Genomic DNA, 25,338 nt, shown 5'->3' with positions numbered 1-25,338 from the left:
CCTTCCAGTGCTGAGCACCAGCAGTTCTAAAACGCAGGTGCTGAGATAGGTCCCTCTCAGGCTCTCCATTTCTGGCCTCTCCCTCAGGGTAAAAAAAGAATCTTCACACTGCAACAGCACCACCCTTAGCTGCAATTCTGCAACTTCAAGGAGACTCCTTGTTGTTCTTTCATAGTCTTATCATTTCCGAACTGAAGCATTTTCACCATTATAAACAACAAAGCCATAGATGTTGCTTATTTGCCATATCCAGCTAGCAACCATAGACAAAGCCAATAGTCCTGGTTTGTTGTAGGTATAATGTTACTTGCTGTATTATGTATGTGGAAGAAATGAGAGAAGAAGCAAAATACCATTTGGACTGCACACCATGCTCAGCACAGGTTTTAAGCCAAGACCTCAATTACATTTGCCTTCCCGCCATTGCATCGTTTTCATGGAAGGCATCTGAGGACAGGGCCTGGTGGACTCTGTAGCTAAAGTACACAGAAGCAAATTTGACGATCCTGATTGGTGCGACCTATAAGAGGTAAACAAAAAAAATTGAAAACATTGAAAATGAGGCCTTACAATTATCAAAAATAACTAAGGAAAAAAACACTGCGATTTACAGCAGAAGGGAATATTCCCCCTCTACAACCATGAAACCCACATGGATGCACCTGAATCCTGAGGGACGTTTTCAGGGGGATGGGCACCTCGATAACACGGGCAAGGCCTAACTTCTTGGCCTTCGGTGAGGCGCTGGGACTGTCTGCCAGAGCTAGGCTGCCACAGGCCACAGGTTCCACATTTTAAGCATCCATTTCATCATATTTTAATGCCATTTCTACGAACGGAAACTTGAAAATCTCTTGCATGATGTATTTCATACACATAGTTTGGTGTTTCAATAAGAGCTTTGCCGTTCCCCCTCCAAAAACAATCGGTATATGTTAAAAGAGTTTTTAAACGGCAGATACGGGTTTTTCTGCTTGCAGTGGATGGGAGTGGCCAAGGGCTGTGGTAGCACTGGACTGAGAACTACATGCGAGGAGGGTAGAGTGGACGAAGGCAGTAGGGCTAGTGAGTAAGAATAGCCTGCACTGCGGAACAGCTAGAAAGGAAGCTAGGAGCAGAGTGGGGGCGCAGCTGAGTGCCAAGCCTGAATGACCCACTGGTGAATCTCTAGTCTACTATCTTACCTTTCTGGTACCTTCAGCTGCCACAAAGAGAAACCAGGACTTCTGGCCTTCGCATGATGCTCAATGCCAGCCAAGACACTGCAGACAAGACCCACATGTCTGACACCGGAAGCTGTCACGCAGTATAGGTGATGGGCATGGTTTAACTGAGCCGAGGATGAGGCAGCCATGTTGAAAAAGGTTGAATCCCGAAAGAAAACATGGTAATCCTTTATTAAAATACAATCAAACCGGAATTTTTTGTTTAAAATTCCCACCAGAATCATTGTTTGAAGGAAAGTGCTAGTTTAGAATTGAGCACAGCGGCCTTGAGGCGCCCTGAGTGGGAAGTGCTCTTTCAGATTTTCCACCAGAAAAATATTGTTTATAATGAAGCACAGCAGACAGCGAGGCGCCCTGCACAGCGTGTTCATATGCGGCAGATGGCTCCTCCGGCCAGGCTTGAGTAAATGTGGTCTCTGGCCAGATTTAATCAAGTTAGCCATGAGCTGAGCGCGAGCCGATGGAGCGCTGAATGTCAGCAAAGCACATTGTGCCTGCAGTAAGATATCTCATTAAGGAAAATAGTGCTTTCAGACTAAATAACACGTACCGTGTAACAACCGAAGTAAAAGGGCCAGTCACCATGGGAGGTTACAAATGAAGACAAGGGGGTACTAAGGAGGGACTATCAAGCCTATTTACGAATCAGAAGCCAGCATTTTCGAAGGACAATGACACAAGTCAATGACAAATATGGGCGGAGAGTGGGTGGAGCTTCTACTCCATACTCCAGTACAGCAAGTCTTGCAGAGCAGGGCATGCATGCTGACTCTAGTCTCGACTTAAAAATGGCTGCTGCCTTGGCATTTCGAAATTTGCCAAGCAAGATCTGCTTCATTGCAATGGAGTCATATACTCAGTTGCCCTGATGGAGTTAATTTTGTCCAGCAAGTTATAAATGTATCCCTAAGTCTCCTTGGTTGCCAAATTAATGACCTCCATTATAGTTTCTAGGTTTGGGTTGATTACCCCCAAGCCTGACCTCTCAATGTGCTCTGCGGTGTAGTGGACCCATTGTGATTTTGTTTGTGCAGTCATCCTAGTTTAATGGTAGATTTAGGAATGCTTAGTGGCAGTTAAGCATCAAAGTCCATGTGTTGGGTTGTTATGATTAGGACTCCCGATTTTAGGGTATTTGTTTTTTAACATTTCCATCTGCATTTATCCATACCACTTCATGCTTTATGCATATTTGGGTGTATTGTGTATTACCAGTTAGCTGCTGCTGGCATGCAAACCGGTGCCTCTGTCATTAGAGATCTACTGTTTACATGTTTATTTGGCGATTTATACCACAACACCCACTGCACGCCCCTTTCACACTAAACCTACAGAGAAAGGGTGCCTTACCTACAAGGCAGCGTTAAGCCACTTTAAAGTGACGTTCCTATGGCGATAGGGGCTTGTACATATGCCCTTTTCTTTCTCCACTTAAAGATCTTTTAAGAAATTAAGGAAGCAAATAAATATGGATTGAATATGTCAACAGACCTCTATCAACTGCTTTTGTTAAACCATAATTTAGCTCTTCAAATCAGTCAACTTAACTGCAACATTTCCCTCAGATTCTTTACATAAATTAAATTTTGTTTTAAATGTATTAATTGCTGTGTAAGGTAAAATAAGAATATTAACTTTTTAAGAGTCATTGTTTGGTCAAAATGTTAGTAAATCGTAAATCATTGTGAGAAATGCAGGTTAGAGGCTGGCAGTGCAAACCGGGGGTTATGACTCTAATTGTAACAACTGGAGTCTTTTATCATTTGTATCTTTCTTAAGCCCCCTGTACTATTGCTGCAGATCGGAGCATATAAATTCTCCCTGCTTCCACGGACAGAGTAAATCTACAGTCACACGCGCAATCACACATCATACGCTAGGGCCCATCACACTAAATCCACACTATTACTCTATCCACACTGAATATAGGAGAGAAAACCTAAACCAATCTGCATCTACAATGAGGTCAATGCGACCTTAATGTCATTGTCCTGAGTCATGATTTTAATCATAAGAAATACATTTGAAACTCAATAAATGACAAGGAATAAACACCCGACTCTGTAATTCAAACAAATGCTTGTTTATCTAAATTAATTCAAATGAAAAGTCAATCATTAGCAATTCATTATTCTCATAATTACCTATTCTAGCTAAATGGGTCAGGACAGGTCTCTCGGTAAAGTCTCTCGAGCCGCCGTCCTCAGCATAGGAAACGTCCAAACGCGATGACCACAAGGGACGCGATGAATGTAAAGGAAAGAACGAACACGGACCCTCTCTAGTCTAACATATTTATAGGGAAAGTTACAAATAAAAGTTACAAACAAATGTTAGATATCCGTTGAGCCACTGAGCAGAGCGAGCAGGAAAGGAAGTCTCTTTGTTACATTTAGAAAAACCTCCGCTCAGGAAAAATCACAAAAATAAAAACACGGAAGAAGGAAACTCAAGTTTGCAAATGTTTCTTTCGTAAATGCTCTTCCTTGATATCTTAGCAGAGCCACCGCAGACTGGTCATTGTTCATTGTGGCTTTATCCTTCTTCAAGGACAGTTGGAATCTTTCCCAAAGCTGCTGTCCTCACGGAAAACTTTCTACCCAGGTAGAAGCTGTGGTCAGGTGACTCTCGACCATGTTCAGCAAAGCCTCTCATCAAAATTCGATCACTCGAGTGCAGGCTGTAAATGGCAGCCATCTTGTTTTAGGCCAAAACGGACCATCTTAATTAAAAGAAACACAAAACAACGTTACCACATCATAATGATTATACAGTGTTAAACCCCACTAATACCCTTATGTGTATGTATTTATCTAGCCTTCTGCAACGCAATAAAGCATTAGCACACGTTATTTTAAACGCACAAACACAAAGCAAATAGCACTTTTACAACACATATTTAATAAAACCGCACATTATTATTAAGCAACATATCTGCATCCCACGTGTAGTTTCTCTTATTAGTAATGTTGGTTAATCCAGACAAAAACAAACTATTAGTTAATCGTTACAAATTAGTAATTTTAAATCATAACATATAGACGAAACTGGAGCTTAAAACTCGATAAATTTTCAACACAAAACTCTGCTCCAGCAATCCCCCCTTTGGTGATATCTTATCACCACAAAAACCACCCAAAAAGAAAAATGTAGTCCCAATTTTTAGGAGAAATTGAAAATGTCTTTTATGACACAACATTAAACACCAGACTCTCTCACATCATCCCTCCTTGACTCCAAGTACACACTCTCCCTCAATTCTTCTAATTCTATTTCTTGTGGGTCTCTCCTTGACCTCTTTTGTTTCTTTTCAGCATTCCCTCTGATTATTCTCTTTTTCCCTCCCCTGTTTTTACAACACAAAAAACCCAATCTTAGTATCAATAAAGCAACAATTACACATGTCAAAGGAAACAATATTTTACCAATAATGGTACTACCTATCTTAGCAATAAAACTCTTAACAGCTAGCAGCTTATTAGCTATTTTAGTCCAGACACTTTCAGCTTCCAGTGGTACTAATTCTTCATGTAAATCAGTAATATTTTTGATATAGACCTTTAAATCTTTGCTTTCGTCAGGAATGTAAGTGCAACAATGTTGAACTTTCAGCATTCCACAAACTCCACCCTCTTTGGCCAATAGAATATCAAGGGCAAGTCGATTTTGCATAGACATGGCACGTACGGCAATCATCTCCGTATTTACCAAAAGAAACCCTCCAGCGGTACTTGTCGATAAGCGATCCACCACTGTTGACAGTTTCCAAATCCCATATGCATTCAAAGAAATTCCCACTGCTGGAATCAAAGCACCAAAAATGTCACCTACGATTTCTGACCAAGTTTCTCTCTTAAAACGTGTTAGTAAATTAATGTGTTCTACATCCTCTATCCTATCTATATGAAAAATCTTTGGAAAGACCAGGCCCACATAACACGTGCCATACCAATGGTCAGGCAACATGTAATAAGCCTTGTTCCCACAAACATAATACACTCCTGGGAAAACTGGATCTTCACCACCTTTAAAACCCCATCCTGTCGCAATGAAGTATGTATCATGACACTCACTAGTCCCAACAAAATATGTATCATATTGGGATTTCTTTCTGGTAATGCATAGTTTACCCTTCTGTGGTGCATCTAAAGCCAAAGTCGGACTGGCCCCATTCTTCAACTCCTTTCCCATCTCAATATCCCATATTATCTCAGTCACTTTATATTTCCCTGCCCTCTCATGCATGCTCATTCTTCTTTCCTCTACCATGTTTAGGAAAGCCTTCTCCTCCTCTTTCAGACTGCAAGTTAAATTGTTTCTAAAAATGTAATCTAATGTTAATTCTTCTTTCTCAATAAAAATCTCACCAAAAATGTTAGCTTCTTTAGCTGGATTTAGCCTTTTTTTCATAGACAATTGCCCAAAAATGTTATCCTTATTAGACATCTCATAATCTATTTTCCCTAACAAATAAAAAACACTACTTAGCACACTACATGAAATTCCATACGTAGCTGGTAAATGGTGATAAGTAACACCCTCTGAAACGGATGCAGGCAATTGCATACATACGTAGCAATCCCTAACTTCCATTGTCTTTACGTATTCGTACAACAATTTTGAAAAAACATTGCTAGAAAAATCATTAATTGACCTATCTTTATGTACGTAAATGTTACTAATTCTAGTTGGAACTACTTTTTGTGAACTCTTCTCTACATTAGTCACATTCTCAGTATGTATTCCAAAAGCGTTTATTGTAACTCTAAAAGTAACTAGTAAAGCTAATACACCCCATAATAGCATTAATAATCCAGTACAGCAGCAGCACATTTTACACCATCTTTTCAAAAAGGCACATCTACTTTAATTATTCTCTGTGTTAGCCATTTTACTACTTTGGCAGTGTCTTTTGACTTAGCCTCTTCTACTCCACTACTGAAACACTAGAACACTAGATTATTTCACACAGCTAATTTCAGATTTTCTCTTTTCACTTTTCTCCAAGTGACTCCTTCAGTTCACTCAATTTGGATTTTCATCACTTTTCACTTCTTCTTCAGCAACATCAAATTGTATCAGATCATCAACAACATCCTGTGCATCTGACTCCTCTCCAATGTCAGTCAAGATTACTTTTAGAATTCCAACAGTTTTCTCCTCAACCACTTCTGGTACGGTCCCCTCTGGATTTCCTTGACTTTCTGCCTCTTCACCTTCAGACAGTGCCACATACGTCCATTCCGGTGACCTATACTTCTGGTTAGGTTTTCTGATTCTCTTGATCTCCTCTGGTTCTTTTGTAACCTTTTGTTTTTCACCTTTTGTTTTATTCTGACTCGACACCTCATTCACCTGTTCAGCTTTCGATGAATTTGCTCGTGTCAGTCTGTACCTCAGTCTCTTTATTCTGTTTGGCCAAAGATCTCCTCTTACAACCCTTTTTGGTCTCACCTCTTTATTATTTCTCTCTCCGATCCAAGTCCTCTTTCTCAGAACTCGACCCTCTGATTTTTCATTCTCACTCTCATCTGATTCTGTCTCATTTACCTCTCGTTCTTCAACAATTTTCTTTCGCTCCACAGTCTTTTCCACCACCGATTGAGATTTCCCTAATTCTGTCCCTCCTCGGGTCTCCGACACGCAATCTTCTTGCTGTCTACTTGTCCCTTCACCTAGCTTATCAGGAATGTTCCCTACACCTCCTCGGGGGTCTTCCGCAATCTGTCCCTCTCTATCTTCTTCTGACCCTACCTCTTCAGGTGTAATCTCAAGTGGTTTTTCAACCTCTTCATCTGATTCAGGTGTAGTTTCTGTGGAATTGCTCCTTTCTCTTCTACTGCTTGTTGGAACTTCAGGCACTCTTACAGAATCCGATCTCTCCTCTGAGACTCCCAATGTTTCTCTTGAAACCACTCTTGGAAAGGGAAAAGAATCACTCAACCCTCTTTCTCCTTCACCCCTTTCAGGATTTTTCCCCCTTCTCACTGGTTCAGTTTCTGCGTCATCACTGGAATCTGACTCTTCAAAATACTCCTTACCAGTCCCATCTTTTGGATTTGGAACTCTCAGAGTATGACTCGCATGCACCCAGTTTTTCACACCAGCACACTTTACTGCAGTTGTCGTAGTCAGAATTACTTGTCTTGGCCTTCCCCACCTTGGAACCAAGCAATTTCTTCTCCTGTGCACCTTAATCCTCACCCAGTCCCCTGGACTCAGATCATGGGCTTGCTTCTTCTCAAGTGTGGTAGCGTCTTCTCCAACCTGGTGAAACACAGAATGAACTGCGTCAGCCAGGCCTTTACAGTAATCCAAAATCATGTCATCAGTTATTGTCATCAACTTGTTGACAGGCACAAATGCATGTCTCATCGCACGTCCCATTAAGATGTCGTGCGGACTCAAACCTGTGGTTCTATCTGGAGTAGAGCTAATAGTCATCAGCACTAGAGGCAAGACATCAGGCCATTTCATTCCAGTGGCTAAACACATCTTACCAATTCGGTTTTTAATTGTGCCGTTCATCTGTTCAACGACTCCAGAAGCCTCTGGCCTGTATGCACAATGTAGCTTCTGCTGTATGCTCAATGCTTCACAAATTAAACCCATGAGCTCATTGTAGAAGTGTCCACCTCTATCAGACTCAATAGTCACTGGGAACCCGTACCTAGGAATCAACTCTCTTAACAGTAACTTTGCAACTGTTATTCCATCATTTCTCCTAGTCGGATAGGCCTCCACCCATCTTGAGAACAAACAGACTACCACTAGAACATACCTCCATTTATTCACTTGGGGCATTTCAATGAAATCTATTTGCATTCTGGTAAAAGGACCTCCTTCTCTGCCTATTGTTCCTAGACTCACCACCGTCTTTTTCCCAGTATTGAACTGCTGACAAATCAAACATCTTTGACAGATGCTCTCTGCAATCAACCTGAACTTTGCATTGTACCAGATTTGTTTAAAGGACCTAATCATTGCGTCCCTCCCCAGATGTCCTTGGCCATGATACATTCTTGCCATTGTCGACAGCATTGAGTTGGGCATGACTGGTCTCCCATCTCTATAGATCCAAACATGATCTGTTTCTCTTGGGGCACAACCTGCCTTGATCCAATCTCTCATTTCCTCATCTCCTGCCTCATCCTGCAACTGTTTCACTTCATCCCACGTTTCTAGGACATTAGTAAACATCACAGAACAAAAAGACATTTCCCTCTCTCGTGCCCTATTAATCGAATGATTGTTTTTGGCACAATACTGTGCTATGTCGTTGGCAAATCTATTACCAAGAGTAACAAAATCATCTCCTTGTCCATGAGCAGCACACTTCACAACTGCTAACTCTTTAGGCAGCTGTATCGCCTCAAGCAATTTTCCAATCACCTCAGCATTCTTTATTGGAGTCCCACTTGACGTCAAAAAACCTCTCTGTAGCCAAAGCTGGCCGAAATCATGAACGACTCCAAATCCGTACTGACTATCAGTCATCACAGTCACTCTCAGATTCTTCCCAATTTTGCAAGCTTTTGTCAATGCCACCAATTCAGCCACTTGAGCAGATCTCACTCCTTTCAAAGGCGAAGCTTCCATAACTTCTGAAACCTTGCACACTGCATATGCTGCACTTAGCACACCATCATCAGTTCTCAGACATGATCCATCCACAAACAGCACATGATCACTCTCAGGCAACGGCAAATCTCTTATGTCTGGTCTTGGTTTCGTGCAGTAGTCAAGCACATCCAAACAATCATGATCAACATCATCTCCCACATTCACATTGTCAGCATCTGGTAACAACGTTGCTGGATTCACATTCACACATCTCTCAAGAGTCACGTTTGATGCTCCCAAAATGATTTTCTCATATTTAGTCAGCCGACTATGTGACATGTACTGAGTCCTGCTTCTTGTCAAAAGAATTGCCACATCATGAGGTACGAACACCCTTACAGGATATCCCATTATTATGCCCTCACTCTGTTCCAAGCTTCTGCATGTAGCAGCTACCGCTTTCAGGCAACCTGGCAAACCCACAGCTACAGGGTCAAGTGTCGATGAGAAGTACGCAATCGGCCTTCTCAGTTGTAGGCCTGGGCGGTAAATTCCGTTCCGTTCGCGGAATTTGCGGAATTTGGGTAATTTCGCGTTCCGCGGAGAACGCGAAATTGCCCAAAAATCTGCGTTCCGCGACTTCGCGAAATTTTTTGCTTGTTCGCGTTCTCAATATGCGTGTTCGCAAGATATTTCACCCCGAGCACGCAAACAGCGATCGCGAACAGGAAAAAAGTATCGCGAACAAGCAATTCCGCGTGTTCGCGGATTTTCTGCGTGTTCGCGGAGATTTTTACCGTTTCGCGGAGATTTGCGTAACGCGATTACGCAAATTCCGCCCACCCCTACTCAGTTGTCCATGCTTCTGAATTAACACTGAAAGTGCACATCCATTTCTCTCACTGCAGTACAACTCAAACTCTTTCTCATAGTCTGGCATTCCCAAAGCAGGGGCTTCGCACATTCTGCTCTTTAACTCTTCAAATGCTGCCATTTGTTCTCCATCCAGTTCCAATGGGTCTCTCACCTCACTTTTAGTCAACTTAATCAGTGGCTTTGCTATCAGGGAGAAATTACTTATCCACTGACGACAATAACCCACCATCCCCAGAAACATCCTCACCTCTCTCTGGGTCATCGGGGCTCTCATTCCTCTGATAATTTTGATCCTGTCATCAGTCACCTTTCTCAGACCCTTTTCAATATTGTGTCCAAGATAATGCACCTTTTTCTTGCAAAATTGCAATTTGGCTGGAGACACCTTTAACCCTCCATCTGCCAGATGATTCAGTAAAGCTATGGTATCTACTTCACAAGCTTCACGAGTCTTCGATGCCACAAGTAAGTCATCGATATACTGCACTAGCACTGAACTTTCAGGCATGATCAAACTCTCCAATGACTTTTTCAACAACTGATTGAATATCGAAGGACTCTCCGTATACGCCTGTGGGATACGACACCATGCTAAAATACGCTGGCCAAACTGGAATGCAAAAATCAGCTGGCTGTCATGATGCAATGGAATTGAAAAGAAAGCATGACATAAATCAATCACCGTGTACCACTCGGCATCATGAGGAATCTGGTACAAAATCACTGAAGGATTTGGCACAATGGGACAACATGCCACCACAATTTTGTTAACTTTTCTCAAATCCTGTACAATCCTGAACTTTCCATTAGGTTTCTTTAGCCCCATTATCGGTGAATTACACGGGCTACTCAGTAACTCTCTCAAAACACCCTGTTGAATCATCTTGTCAATTATAGGAGTTATTCCTTCAATTATTTCTGGTGTCAATCTGTACTGTGGGATATTAGGATAAACAATCCCCTCTTTCACTGAAATCTTCACTGGATCCACATTATTCATCAATCCCACATCTTCTCCAGTAAAATCCCAAACTGCTGTTTTCACTGTGTGTCTCAACTCCTGAGGCAAATCATCTGGATTAAACACAGCATATGTACCAACAATCTCACTCTCTCTATTATCTAGAGTCATCCGGTACAAAACATCCTCATCTGGTGTCTCAAAAGCTATTCCATCCGGAGTACAAAAAATTGTACAATTCATTTTGCACAATAGGTCCCTACCTAACAAGTTCACTGGACTGGTGTCACAGACTACGAATCTGTGCATGTCTGAAAATTTCCCTATTCTTACCCTTACTGGTTTGGTAAAACGAGTCTTAATCTGTGTATTGGCTACACCAACTACTTGGATTGCTTCGTCCGAGAGAGGAAGATTTCTGCTGACCTGACAGTTGATCTCGTCGCTCCTGTGTCTACCAAAAAAGTAACACTCTCCCCATTTATTTTCCCATCTACAAATGGTCCTGCCTGGTCTATTTCTAGAGTTGCACCAAGTATGCACTCTTCCTCCACTCTTCGGCACCGTCAATAGTCACCTTCAGACTCACTCCCCTCATTCTTTAACCAGTACTGCTGTACCAGGTTAGAATGTCTTGGTTTGTTTACCTGCTCATCATTGTAGAATCCTGAGTCCTGGTTATACTTTTGGGACCCTCTATTCTGTGGCAAGGGCGGTTTTGGCTCTTGACTCTGCTGTCTGACAACCTTCTGCTGTTGCTGCTGTTGATTACACCCCTCGTTCTGCACCTGTTGATTTAAGGGTTTATTTTCATTACTCACTAATGGTGGATTGGTACACTCGGATCTCCAATGCCCCAATTGTCCACAGTTGTGACAAGGGAACTTCTTTTTAGCCTCCTCTAAATTCCCCTTTCCTTTTCCCGCATATCTGGGTCTAATTCCTGGATTATTTGCCTGTTCCATCAACTGTGCTTCTTGTCTTTCAGCAACTTTCAGCTGTGCCCACATTGCTTTCTCTTTCAGCTTTCTCTGTTTTGCCTCGATCTCATCACTGAAGTACTTTGCATGTCTCAAGATTTCATCAATCTTTTTACTCTGCCAATCAACTGTATGCTCACGTATTCTTTCACTGATTTCAGGTCTCAGGCCATATACAAATCTGTATACAAAATGACTCAAATCCTTATCACCCAGGTGTTCATCTCCACTGAACTGTTTAAAAGCCAGTATCAGCCTTTCGTAAAAAGCATGAACTGATTCTTTTGCTTCCTGATGTGTTCGATCTATCTTAACCCAGTCTGTCTCTTTCGGGGGTACCTTATTTTTCAGGAACACAATAACCTGCTCGTACTTCTTCATAACCTCCGGGTCTGGAGCTCCCGTTTTCTGATCTCTTGGGTACTCTTTAGCAGGCCAATCTACAACTATTTTACACTCAGCCCACAAGTCTGCTGGAACAATTATATCAAACAGACTATTCAGGTCAATCCACAGTACTTTCGACAATTTCACAAACCTGTCTACCTGCCTATACCACTCGACGGGCTTTTCTCTCAGCCGAGGGAAATCATTCGTAAATGATAAAATATCCTGTCTAGTCCATGGGACATGTACATATCCTCCTCCAGGAATCTCTCTCATAGGATAAGCATCCACTGTTTTCTCTTTTTCTCTCATGGGAAAAGCTGAGTAAGTCCTGTCCACTGAATCTTCCCTTTTCTTGTACCACCTATCCTTCCACTTTTCTACATCACCCCATTTTCTCAATAAGGCAATTATTTCTTTAATCTGTCCTGTTCTGCCAGCACCATTTAGATTTTCAATATCTTTATCTGTAAAATCCATCCTGTAAGACTTCTGCAAAGCTTTCACCTTATCCATGTCAACTCCCTGTTCATTCGCTATTGCCCTTAACCTGTCATGTGTACTTTTAGCCCTCCAGGTGATACTCTTGCACATGAATAACAACTCTCCATCATGATGGGTTTTGAGTATATCTGTAGGAATTGTTCCTGCAATAAGCTCCTCCAATTCTATGCGCAACCTGGCTACATCAATTGCCTGTGAATCTTTATCCTTCTTTTGAAGAACTTTCAACCAATCATTCAAATCTTCAGCTGTTATTTCAGTAGACTTTTTCACTGCACCCACTTGTTCTGTCATCCTCTGTGGTTCCAAAATAGTTCCTCCCAAACAACCAGTATTCAATCCTGAATTAGGCTGCACATCTAATCCTCCACTACATGTGTCATGTCTCGACTGTCTTGAATCATTTCCTCCTGTTCTCATTCTTGATTCCTCCAAAGTACAAGTACCAACCAAACCATTTCCAACATAAGGAACTGTCAAACTATTTTCACCCATTCTTTGTTTATCAAAAATAGGCACAACCGGACCAATAGTTACAGGCACTGTTACTGCTTCAAGATTTTTCGTCAGCTCTCGGATTTTCTCAGTCAGCTCAGATGTGGTTCTAGCTAATTCTCTTGTTTTCTCGTCACTGACTCGATTCTCTCTCTCTCGCTCTCTCTCTTTCTCCCTTTCTGTGAAAGAGCTACCACTTTTCAGATCAGGTGTCACAACCTCAGTTTTAATAATTCGCAAAGTATCTCTTACAGGAGTAGCAACTGGCGTGCTCTCTTCTGGTTCTGGTCTATACGGAGGTGGTCTCTTGTAAATCATGTCATCCAAGACCTCATCCTCGTAATCATTAACTCCATACCTTCTCACTTCTGTATCAGGCACCTTTTCTGCACCTTTCCTCCCTTCCGTTTCTTCAACAGTCCTCATAGGATATAATCCCTCTGACATACTAGCATCTCGCCATCTCCTCATTCGATCATGATGAGTCTCACGATCATACTTCCTCCCAAAAAAGTACCTATAATTGCCTCCACTCCTCTGCTTTTCTCGCTCATGCTACCAGAAAACTGCTGCAGATCGGCGCATATAAAATCTCCCTGCTTCCACGGACAGAGTAAATCTACAGTCACACGCGCAATCACACATCATACGCTAGGGCCCATCACACTAAATCCACACTATTACTCTATCCACACTGAATATAGGAGAGAAAACCTAAACCAATCTGCATCTACAATGAGGTCAATGCGACCTTAATGTCATTGTCCTGAGTCATGATTTTAATCATAAGAAATACATTTGAAACTCAATAAATGACAAGGAATAAACACCCGACTCTGGAATTCAAACAAATGCTTGTTTATCTAAATTAATTCAAATGAAAAGTCAATCATTAGCAATTCATTATTCTCATAATTACCTATTCTAGCTAAATGGGTCAGGACAGGTCTCTCGGTAAAGTCTCTCGAGCCGCCGTCCTCAGCATAGGAAACGTCCAAACGCGATGACCATAAGGGACGCGATGAATGTAAAGGAAAGAACGAACACGGACCCTCTCTAGTCTAACATATTTATAGGGAAAGTTACAAATAAAAGTTACAAACAAATGTTAGATATCCGTTGAGCCACTGAGCAGAGCGAGCAGGAAAGGAAGTCTCTTTGTTACATTTAGAAAAACCTCCGCTCAGGAAAAATCACAAAAATAAAAACACGGAAGAAGGAAACTCAAGTTTGCAAATGTTTCTTTCGTAAATGCTCTTCCTTGATATCTTAGCAGAGCCACCGCAGACTGGTCATTGTTCATTGTGGCTTTATCCTTCTTCAAGGACAGTTGGAATCTTTCCCAAAGCTGCTGTCCTCACGGAAAACTTTCTACCCAGGCAGAAGCTGTGGTCAGGTGACTCTCGACCATGTTCAGCAAAGCCTCTCATCAAAATTCGATCACTCGAGTGCAGGCTGTAAATGGCAGCCATCTTGTTTTAGGCCAAAACGGACCATCTTAATTAAAAGAAACACAAAACAACGTTAAAACATCATAATGATTATACAGTGTTAAACCCCACTAATACCCTTATGTGTATGTATTTATCTAGCCTTCTGCAACGCAATAAAGCATTAGCACACGTTATTTTAAACATACAAACACAAAGCAAATAGCACTTTTACAACACATATTTAATAAAACCGCACATTATTATTAAGCAACATATATGCATCCCACGTGTAGTTTCTCTTATTAGTAATGTTGGTTAATCCAGACAAAAACAAACTATTAGTTAATCGTTACAAATTAGTAATTTTAAATCATAACATATAGACGAAACTGGAGCTTAAAACTCGATAAATTTTCAACAGAAAACTCTGCTCCAGCAATATGACCCCCAAACTGGGCAGTACGTACCCCTTTTTTGTGCATCACTCTATGGGAAACATGGCAAACGAGTTGCACTTCAGAAGGGTTAAAATTACTAATCCCACATCAGTTAGCACAAGAGTAGAGAAAGTGTTAGACTCTGGAGTGGTAAACTTTACTATTCCCACTCCAGTTTCTGAAACAGTAGGGAAAGCATTGGATTTTAGATGGGAGAAATTTGCTATTGCCACTCCAAACAATGCAACAGTAGGGAAAGTGCTGGACTTTGGAGGGCAAAATGTAATATTATCACTCCAGTCTCTGCAACAGCAGGGAAACCGTTATATTTTGGATGGGTGAAATGTGCTATTCCCACTCCAAACAGGTCAACACTAGGTAAAGTGTAGAACTGCGAACCCATACATTTTACTATTCCTTCTGCAGTCTAATCAAGAGTAGAAAAAATACTTCAGGTCAAACCCATTACATATGAGAAACCCCATTAATGTACAAAAAATATTAAATGCTTAGTAAAAAACATATTAATCAACACTCTTGCAGAGCCCATGGAAAGCCTCCCTAGTGTAGGACAATGTAACCAATTATGCTGTGTTGATTTACTTGAGATTTACAAAGTCACTCAAAGTAGTCTTGATTGTTCCATAAATCAAATTGTTCAGTTGTGTTGTGCATGTACCATGTTGCGTGATGCAAGCACCATGAAACTGTGAAATAGTGCCACTTGGTTAACAAACCTAGGCTTGTCAAGAAGCCGGGAACAAAAGCAGGCCAACCCGCATTGCAAACTCACCAAAGCTCTGATCCAGACTTGATGGCAGACTGAAACGGAGTGGCCCAAAGGAGTCATGACCCTGCTTGTCAATGTTGGAGGTCTGTTCTGCCACATGTAAGTCATGTAACATGCACTGGATCCTTTGGCATGATTTGGAGCCCCTGCTGGGCTCTGTGTAATTTAAATACTCCTGATCTCGACCCTGCTCTGCTCCCCCTGGCCAACTGTGATGTAGCTTTGTAGCAACCCAGATGCCTCTGTGGCAGCTGCCACTGCTCCTCAGTGGCCCAATGACCGCTATGGTGGCCTGAAAGGACTTGGCTGAAGGAAACACTCCCAGAGCTTTGGTGATCTACTGCATCTTGGTTGCTCAGGAGATGAAAGGGGCTCTGACGCAGGGTTCTCCGGGGGCAGATGTTTCATTCCTACCCTTCCCCACAGTGGCTGGTAGCCCCCAGCCCTTTGTTACCCTCATTCATATTGGTCACACCCTCCTTTGCAGGATTCTCCAACCAGGGGAAAACAAAACACAAGAGGTACTCTAAACCCCACTGTGTGTGGTACGTATGCCAGAGGGAAGGAAATATGCAAAAGATATAGAAGAAGGATTTTGATCATGCACACTCCATTGAAACAACGCTTCCCAATGAAGGACTCACCATAGAGTGATCAACTAAGAGGATAAGAACCAAAGACAATATGACCTATTTATTGGCACACCAACCTTAGTCACAAATATGCTTGCCACCTTCACCAGACAAGGGGACGCTCTAACTGCTGACACCGCTGTTGGGCACTACAGGACCCACAAGCCTTCGCTCCCTGGTGGGAGGAACCTTCGCTGTGCACGCGCTACAAGAGCACCCATTGACATCGCCGCGCTAACTGCTGACACCGCTGTTGGGCACTACAGGACCCACAAGCCTTCGCTCCCTGATGGGAGGAACCTTCGCTGTGCATGCGTTACAAGAGCGCCCATTGATACCGCCGCGTGGGACGTTCTAACTGCTGACACCGCTGTTGGGCACTACAGGACCCACAAGTCTTCGCTCCCTGGTGGGAGGAACCTTCGCTGTGCATGCGCTACAAGAGCGCCCATTGACACCGCCGTGCGGGACGCGCTAACTGCTGACACCGCTGTTGGGCACTACAGGACCCACAAGCCTTCGCTCCCTGGTGGGAGGAACCTTCGCTGTGCATGCGCTACAAGAGCGCCCATTGACATCGCCGCGCGGGCCGCGCTAACTGCTGACACCGCTGTTGGGCACTACAGGACCCACAAGCCTTCGCTCCCTGGTGGGAGGAACATTCGCTGTGCACGCGTTACAAGAGCGCCCATTGACACCGCCGCGCGGGACGCGCTAACTGCTGACACCGCTATTGGGCACTACAGGACCCACAAGCCTTCGCTCCCTGGTGGGAGGAACCTTCGCTGTGCACGCGCTACAAGAGCGCCCATTGACACCGCCGCTCAGGACGCGCTAACTGCTGACACCGCTGTTGGGCACTACAGGGCCCACAAGCCTTCTCTCCCTGGTGAGAGGAACCTTCACTGTGCACGCGCTACAAGAGCGTCCATTGACACCGCGGGACGTGCGCGGGCAGCACCCGGTCGAAGCCCGGGCCAAGGGCGGGCCCATCCTTGCCCGTCAGGGGTCGGAGGAGGCCGGGATGGGACATCCCCCTAACTTTGTTACTGGATACCTCAAGAGCCTGGCCTTTGGCCCAAAGGTACTGTTACCACTGATCATTATTTTCTCCTTGGGCTTTTGAACAAAGGATCTGTAGGAAAGGATGATCTTTCTTAGTCAACTTACATAATGGGTAAAAACCAAAAGGTCGTAGTTTCCCGCCCCGTGACGGGACAACAGGTGGCAACGACACTACCCCTCCCTACGCTAACGGCTATTGATAAGATGCTTCAAAAAACCATTGGGGTAGTGGTTACTGCTATTGAAAACACAGAATGAAGGTTGTCAATTACACCCGTTGCCCCTTTGGTAGAGCAAGCAGGGGACTACTCAGCAATTGTAACAAACCCTCCAGACGTAAGTTCTTTCCTCACGTCGTCATTTGCTGATTTACCCTGTGCCCAGGTCCCTACAGATGCAAAAGCTAGCAATGCATCCCAAAGCTTATCCCCATCTCCCCTAATCACTATTATAACAAATAAACCGGGCCCTAGAGGCAAGAAAAGGAGACCTGTAAAAAAGCCAATTAAAAATATAGGGCATAAGTACGATCCTGTACTAGCTACCACCGGCCCTTCCCCAGCGAATATGGGAGCCCCGCTGTGGGTTACTAGCTTAGTAGCAGACTTTCAGTCTCTCTTGGATCAGACTATTGGTAAACACATTAAACCCCTGGCATCTAGGATTGATAGATTAGTCTCTACCCTTAACAACAAGGGTCTGGGGAAAATGTTACCAACGGTCCCATATGGGAAGTCTGCCTCTAGTGAAGCTGGTGGTATTGTTCCTCAAGTTGGGATTGGCCTAGTAGTTGATAGTGTTATTGGGAGTCAAGGAACACGATTGGCCCCCAACAACAAAGAGCCAGCGTTGGAAATTGTCAGCCCCCCTCTATGTATCAACACAGCTGCTGATGGATCCCAGGTAGTTGGGAACCCTGTCCCGGTTTCTGTTAATGCAAAAGTCACTCCCAGTGATGAGAAAATAAGATGTGAAAGATATAGATTAGTAGGGGGGTCCTCCGATGTTTTGGTTTCAACAAATATAAATCCATCTTCTATAGCTACCCCATCAGAGTTGCAAAAATGAAGGCCATACTGACTTAAAAAATAAGTGTATCCAGGGGCTTAATGTAAACAGACCTCTCCCCTCTCACATTTCTGGGGAAATACTCTTTGTAAGACGAATAGACTGGATTGGGAAGGGACCCAAAATTATTGTAGTGAATTGTGTACAAAACTTTAGGGATACTGCTGCCGCTGATTACATCTGTGGTATGTCCCCCTCTAGATTAAATACTCAAATCCTCCCCCTCCACCTGTCATACTTCTATCCTATGCTCCATCTGAGATCACCTCACTGTAAAAGTGCTAAACATATCGAGGGTCGAAATGGTGGTCCAACTAGAGTGCAACAGGGGCAAACAAGCTGGGAGGACTTCTATGCTTATAATCCCCCTTTGTCATCCTTCGCGCATAGAAATAGGTTTAGTGTACTGAACCAGGTAGATTGACGCTCACCTGACAAGGAATTAGCCCCGAATAACACCAGTGAAACATCTACCCCCCTAATTGTACTGGAGGGAAATATCAAAACCCTTACCTCTGCAGAAGGCATACCACTCAACTCTTTGAACTGGGTGGGAAGGAGCGAACTGGGGGATGCAAAGCAGTTGTGGGGAGTTCCTATTGTAGGGGGGGAAGCACCTAGTATAGACAAAACGGAGAGGAAAGCCCAGTCAGAGACCCTTACTTGCGACAGCTCTTCCATTATGGCAACAGGGATTCCAAAAGATTCTGGTAAGGTAGTTGATGGAACTATAAAAATTCTTCCGTGGAATGTAGCTGGGTTAAAAAACAAATTACTTATTCCCGACTGGGGCTCTTTTATGGCAGCACATGATATCTGCCTGATTCAGGAAACTTGGGCTTTAGAGGAGAGTGCTAGCCCTGGTTACGCAACTTTTCACATCTTGGCAGTAACTAGTGGCAGAGGTCGCCCATCTGGTGGACTATCAATTTGGATAGGCACCCACTTGAGCGTCCAAGCTACCCAAATACCAACTAACTCCCCTGATGTCCAATGTGTGTTATTGACACTCCAAAAATAGCCATAATAAATATCTATTCTAGGCCAGTTAGGAGTGGGCAGGAGTCAAAGCACTAGATCTCTTTATCCAGACACTTGACCCCTCAGTTACAATAATCGTTGGTGGGGACTTCAATTGCCAATTTGAGCCCTTGGTTAACCCTGATTTGGATGAGCAGGATGATGAAGACCTGCTCTGGTGTTTCCCGGAACCAAGGATCCCTCCTGTCAAGGCATGGACTCGGCTGGTCCTTCAAATAAAATCATTCTCACTTGCAACGTCTCTGCGAGCGTGTAATGGGAGACTGGACCCTGACCGTCCGGGATTTCCTACATTCAACAGGGTAGAACAAACTTCCACCATTGATTATAGCATGATCGAAGCAAGACACTGGGATAGGCTCTTGGAATTTAGAGTGCAACCGAGATATGATAGTAACCACAACGCCCTTGTCCTAACACTGAAGCCGGAGAGCTTTGGGCTGACTAATCCAGAAGCTGGTCCTACTAATATGATTACGCCCCTTATGGTCTCGAACAATCGACGTAGGGTCAATTGGCCTTATTTTCAGGACTCCCCGTCTAGGCTGGGTGAAGTATCCCAGCTTGCTATACCATGGATAGCTGAGATGGCCGATCTGTCCTCAAACGGCCATGCTGTAAAAATCCATAGGCAGTTGGCCAGTGCGTTGGGGGATGTACTTTGCCCACTAAGCAGGCCTAAACGAGGTGGGGCTAAGATACATTCATGGTATAATGCCACCTGTAGGAAAGCTAAGAAGGACCTCCTTATTGCAATCAAATCCAAGGACAGTTTAGTAATTAGGTCATCTCGTTTGCTCTATAAAAAGGCAATCGAGGGAGCCAAGAGGGACCGGGAGGAAATAGGGTGGGAAGAGCTGTCAACCGTCAGGTGTCTTGTATGCAGTCATTGTCCTATAATCCCCCAAAAACTACCATTCCCAGAATTCATTGCGATGGTTATCGCCTTGTGTGCCTTCCCATGCTGCATTGAAAACGATCAGCTGACCATTCCAGCGTATAAGCAGCCAGCTCACCCTTCACAGGTGCTTGGCTTTCTAACCCTGTCTGGACCACGCCCTGCTCTCCTTCGTTTCGAACCGGAGTTCCCTACTCTGCTCAGCCTTGACCACAGGCCCTGCTGTTCTTCGTTGTGGAGTTTGCTTTCCTTCTTTTTGCCTGGGACACGATACCTTGTTGAATGCAGCTCCTGAACTCCCCGTATATTTTTGCTGCAAACTCCGCATGTGCCCCTTGTGACATTAGCGCGAGGATGTGCTGTTCCTTCCTTTTTGTTGGCTGCCTTTTGTAAACCTCGGTGCTTGGCTGCGGACTCATTTAGGTTGTTACTTCCTCACGCACGAGTAGTGCGAATAGACTTCCTCTTTCTCCGCACCTGAACTTCGTTTTCCTCATAGCTGCTCCTGGACTGTTTTGGAGCGTTCGTTCACTTCTTCTTACATCCCATGGCAATGGTTACTCATGCAATTATCTACTAACACTGCTGTTTGGTGGTTGGAACAGTGGCACACACCTGCATTGAGGCCGACACAGAAATCTCCGGCGTTTTAGTCTCGAAGGCATCGAGGATCTGATTGTCTGCCTCTGCTTGCACCAATCTGTCGGACACCTGCTCCTCTGGAGAAAAGGGGAATATATTTTCTTTGGTTTTCACATTATCTTTTTGATTCTTCTCTGGGGACTGTGACGAAACAGAATACGAGGTTGAATCCTTCTTTTCCCTGCGTTAATGAGAGACCTATCTGCCCCTTAAAGCTATCCTTGTGCAGTGAGTATAGGTTGGCATACAGTGTATTTAGATACCATCTGTTGTATAATGGGTTGTAACCACTTCTCTTATCCATTTCTGTTTTCTGCAGTTGGTGGTCTCTTCACTCCTTGAGAGCTCTACGTGGCCTTAGGCTTGTCTACATTGCCTAGGCTGGGGTGCCCTCATTGAGTGAAGTGGCATCATCTTCGCTCCCGTGGATTTTGGAGATCCCTGACCCCTGTCAGACCCCGACAAGAGCTGAGAAGTGCGCTCCTGACTAAGGACGCAAAGTCATTTTGGGCCATTGTTAGTACAGGCTCTAAGGGAGGAGGGCAAGCTACCTTCCCAAACATCGCACCCTCAGTGTGGGAAGCCCATTTTGGGGCTCTATATATATGTTTGGAGCATGATGATTCACTTCGGCTAGGCTCCAAGCAAACCCCAGGGTTCCAACAGGAGGGAACCGTGACTCTCGCCCGACCCCCTGCCCCAGACCCCTGTCATGAGTATCGACTGACGGGGGCCTCGGGTGGAGGGTCGGGACCGAGCGTGTATCCCTCTGACCTCCCTGAGAGCATCACCCTGAAGGAGGTAGAATCTGCCATAGCTAGATTGCTCCCAAATAAGGCTCCCGGCCTCGACAAATTGCCGGGGAACCTGTTTCGATCCCAGCCAAAAATATGGGCGCCATATCTTGTCATCTTGTTTAATACGATCCTTATGGGGTCTGATCCACCGGAAACTTGGCTGGGGGCTGAGATCGTCCCCATTAACAAGAAGGGATGCCCACTCTCCCCTTCAAATTACAGGCCCATTAGCCTGTTAGATACAACACCAAACTAATGGGTAGAATTATATTGGACAGGATACAAGCTTGGATGGAGGAATGGGAAATACTGTCTACCCTCCAGGCTGGATTTAGATCCGGTATCTCAACCTTGGACCAAATCTTCCGGCTCCAGGTCCTTTTTTGGAAAAGCACAAGGGTTGAGGGTGGCAGCCTCTACCTTGTCTTTGTGGACCTGCGGGCGGCTTTTGACCTAGTCCCTAGGGAAAAATTGTGGGAGGTATTGGCTGACCTGGGCCTTCCCCCCTACCTCCTCAATATCCTGACCCGTTTGCATGTTGGAAATTATGCACAGGTTAGGTGTGGGAGACATGGGGATCTCTCGGACCGCTTCCTGTCTCCAGGGGTGTCCGGCAGGGGTGCGTTTTGGCCCCTACCCTTTTTAGCCTATTCATTAATGGCCTTGTCGACACCTTAAACGAAGTAAAGGACAATGATGCTCCCCGGTTGACGACCGGTCGGGTCCCCGCATTAATGTTCGCGGATGACACTCTGCTGCTATCCCGAACATCTTCCGGCATCCAGCGCATTCTGGACGGTTTCGTCTGCTTTTGTGCCTCGAGGGGATTGGAGATCAATTTGGATAAAACCAAGTTTATGATATTTAACCCCCCGAGGCGCACTCGCCCGAACCCTCTTCTGAATGGTGTTCTGTTGGAACGAGTTAAAACCTTTGTCTACCTTGGGATTACTTTGACGGAGGATTTTGGCTGGGGCCACCAGATTGCCAGATCCGCTCTTAGACTTTCACAAATAGCAGGGGGCATTGGCAAGCTTCAGAGAGCATCGATCTCCAAACCGGTTGCGCCCACCCTTGAGATCTATGGCCTCCAGGCTCGGACTGCATCTCTTTATGGCGCCTAACTTTGGGGCCATAAGAACGTACTTAGCCTTCTGAGGGTTGAACAGGCCTTTATGAGGAATCTGGTGGGCCTACCGATAAGTACACCCCTCATCCCCTTGCGAATGGACTTGGGTTTGGAGTCTATTGAGAAATTGGCAGCTATCCGACCCTTGCTCTTTTGGAGGAGGCTCTGGTCAGTATCAGAGCTGGTATCTTTCAGAGTTGAATTTTGGGAGGTCTGGGAACAGCTAAAAAACTAAAATATTCCATGGCTTTCCCATATTAAGGCTCTTTTATTTAAAATAGGTTTGCCTCAGTTATGGGGACCCCTGAGCTGAGCTGCCCGAGGATATCTAGGGCCCAGTTGATAAATCTGGTGAGGCAGCATAATCTATGTGCACTACAACGGTCAACATCCTACGGTAGGCTCTCTACTGAGTTCCTCTCAGTCAATATCTGAAATGGGGTGGGAGGAATTATTTGATGTAGTCCAACCCCCTCTTGCAAGGAAACTATATGCTCAATTAAGGTATGGCTCCCTACCTATTAGGCCATTTACCTCGAAATGGGCAAAAGCTGAAAATGAAACTTGCCCGGCATGTAATTACATTAGAGAAGATGTTATTCATGTTTTATTTTTCTGTCCAGCATACAGCAATATACGTTAAACCTGGCTTATCCCAATATGTAGAAACTTGGGTTTTAGACATTGTGTGCAGGCATGTAGAGTTCTTAAATAAGATACCTCGCCACCCATTGTATTTGCTGTTACCCGTTTCCTTTATGGTATGTGGCGCCGCAGGACAAGTTTTAAACTAACCTAATCTACCGAAATTTGCTTGATAACTTACTGTTTAATCCTTTTTTAACAAAAAAAAAAAAAAAACTATATTTACTATTTTATTTGTTGTGCTATGTATGTATGTATTCTATTTGCACTTTTATGGTCTTTGACCGAAATAAAGTTATCAAAGAAAGAAGAAAATATCAGCAGTTTGTTCACATTCTGAAGATTATGCAGTGGTTCCGGCATAACAGTTAACCTGAACTTTAAACAAAATCATCTTTTTTTTTTTAACATAGCCTTTCTTTCTTCATTAATTCTAATTATCAGTCACGGATCATGAAGGCAGAGCTAGAACACATTCTAAAGTGCTTTCATTTTACATTTATTGTTTAAAGCATGTACTGATAAGCAGGAAACATTACAGCTTTGGGGCATTTTCCTCATTTTTGTACCAGCTGGAACATTACAATACTGTTCATGCTAGTATAAATCCGACCCAGTAGAAACCCTAGTCAAAAACAAAGACTATACCACAAAAAATGAGCCATTGCCCCCGCAGATAATAGACTAACTACCCTTTTAAATACTGCTTGCAGATCTCTCCCATGTAACACTTGACAATATTTTCACAGACTTAATGCTATGGAAGTATGAATCTTCACATGCACTCACTTTGAACAACAGCACAACACCGCTCATCCTACCACTCAATCATGACCATGTGTAAGATCCCAACACCTAATACAAGTCTGGTCCAAAGTCCTTCAAAATCAGCTATCTACCCAACTTCTCCAAAAACGCAATGAACAACTTTAAGCACAGGTTCTTAAAAGCTATCCCTGAATCCCTCATCTCTGATCGCTACATCTGTTCAAAAAGTAGCAATTAAGTGAGACCTTATCTTCTTTACTCACTGCCGTGCTCATTGGAGAAAAAACATGAATGCCCACCTTTGTGTATCAAATTTATCAAAATACCACATAGGCTATCCATCATAATCTCATCCTTCTTCAGAGCTGAAATGTCAATTACCATCTACAAGAGTGCAAAAATTCTGATCCAAGCATCTGACTCTAATCCATCGGTGGTTAGTTCTGTGTGTAACATCTGGCTCAGTTCTTTGCATTGCGGGACAGGGATCTGGTGTTGGTGGCTCCTTCCCTCCCGCTTTTTGTGCCTCCCACCCCTTCTTGTTTTTTTGCGGGAACCCGATTGTAGGTATTTCTTGAACCCTTGCAGAAGCGGTTCATTTCCTCTAAAAAAGAGGGCATTGTGGGGTCTGATATAGCACCCGGGACATTTAGTTCTGGTTCTGTTGTTACACTGTTTTCACTTCAGACACTGGAGAGATCGGATTCACTAGTAGATGCAGTGATTATTGGGAGGTTATTTACCATGTTTTTCTCAACCTGTCGTGGTCTCTCTTCATCAAATTTTTGGGCAAATGTGAAAACTCTCCCGTTTCTATAGTCTGTCTCATCTCGTTTGAGTTTTTGCATTTGTTTGTCCTTAATGTATAGCTGATAACCACTTAGAACTTCTTTAAGTATTTTATCATTTTTTTCAGTTGGTTCTGGCATATTAAGATTCTTAATTTCCAGTTCAAGTTGTTCAATGTCATTTAGTAGTTTGTTTCGTTTGCGTTCCGCATG

Source organism: Triturus cristatus, chromosome 2_2 (assembly GCF_964204655.1).
Source record: "Triturus cristatus chromosome 2_2, aTriCri1.1, whole genome shotgun sequence".
Taxonomy (NCBI): domain Eukaryota; kingdom Metazoa; phylum Chordata; class Amphibia; order Caudata; family Salamandridae; genus Triturus; species Triturus cristatus.
This window is presented reverse-complemented; position numbering follows the sequence as displayed.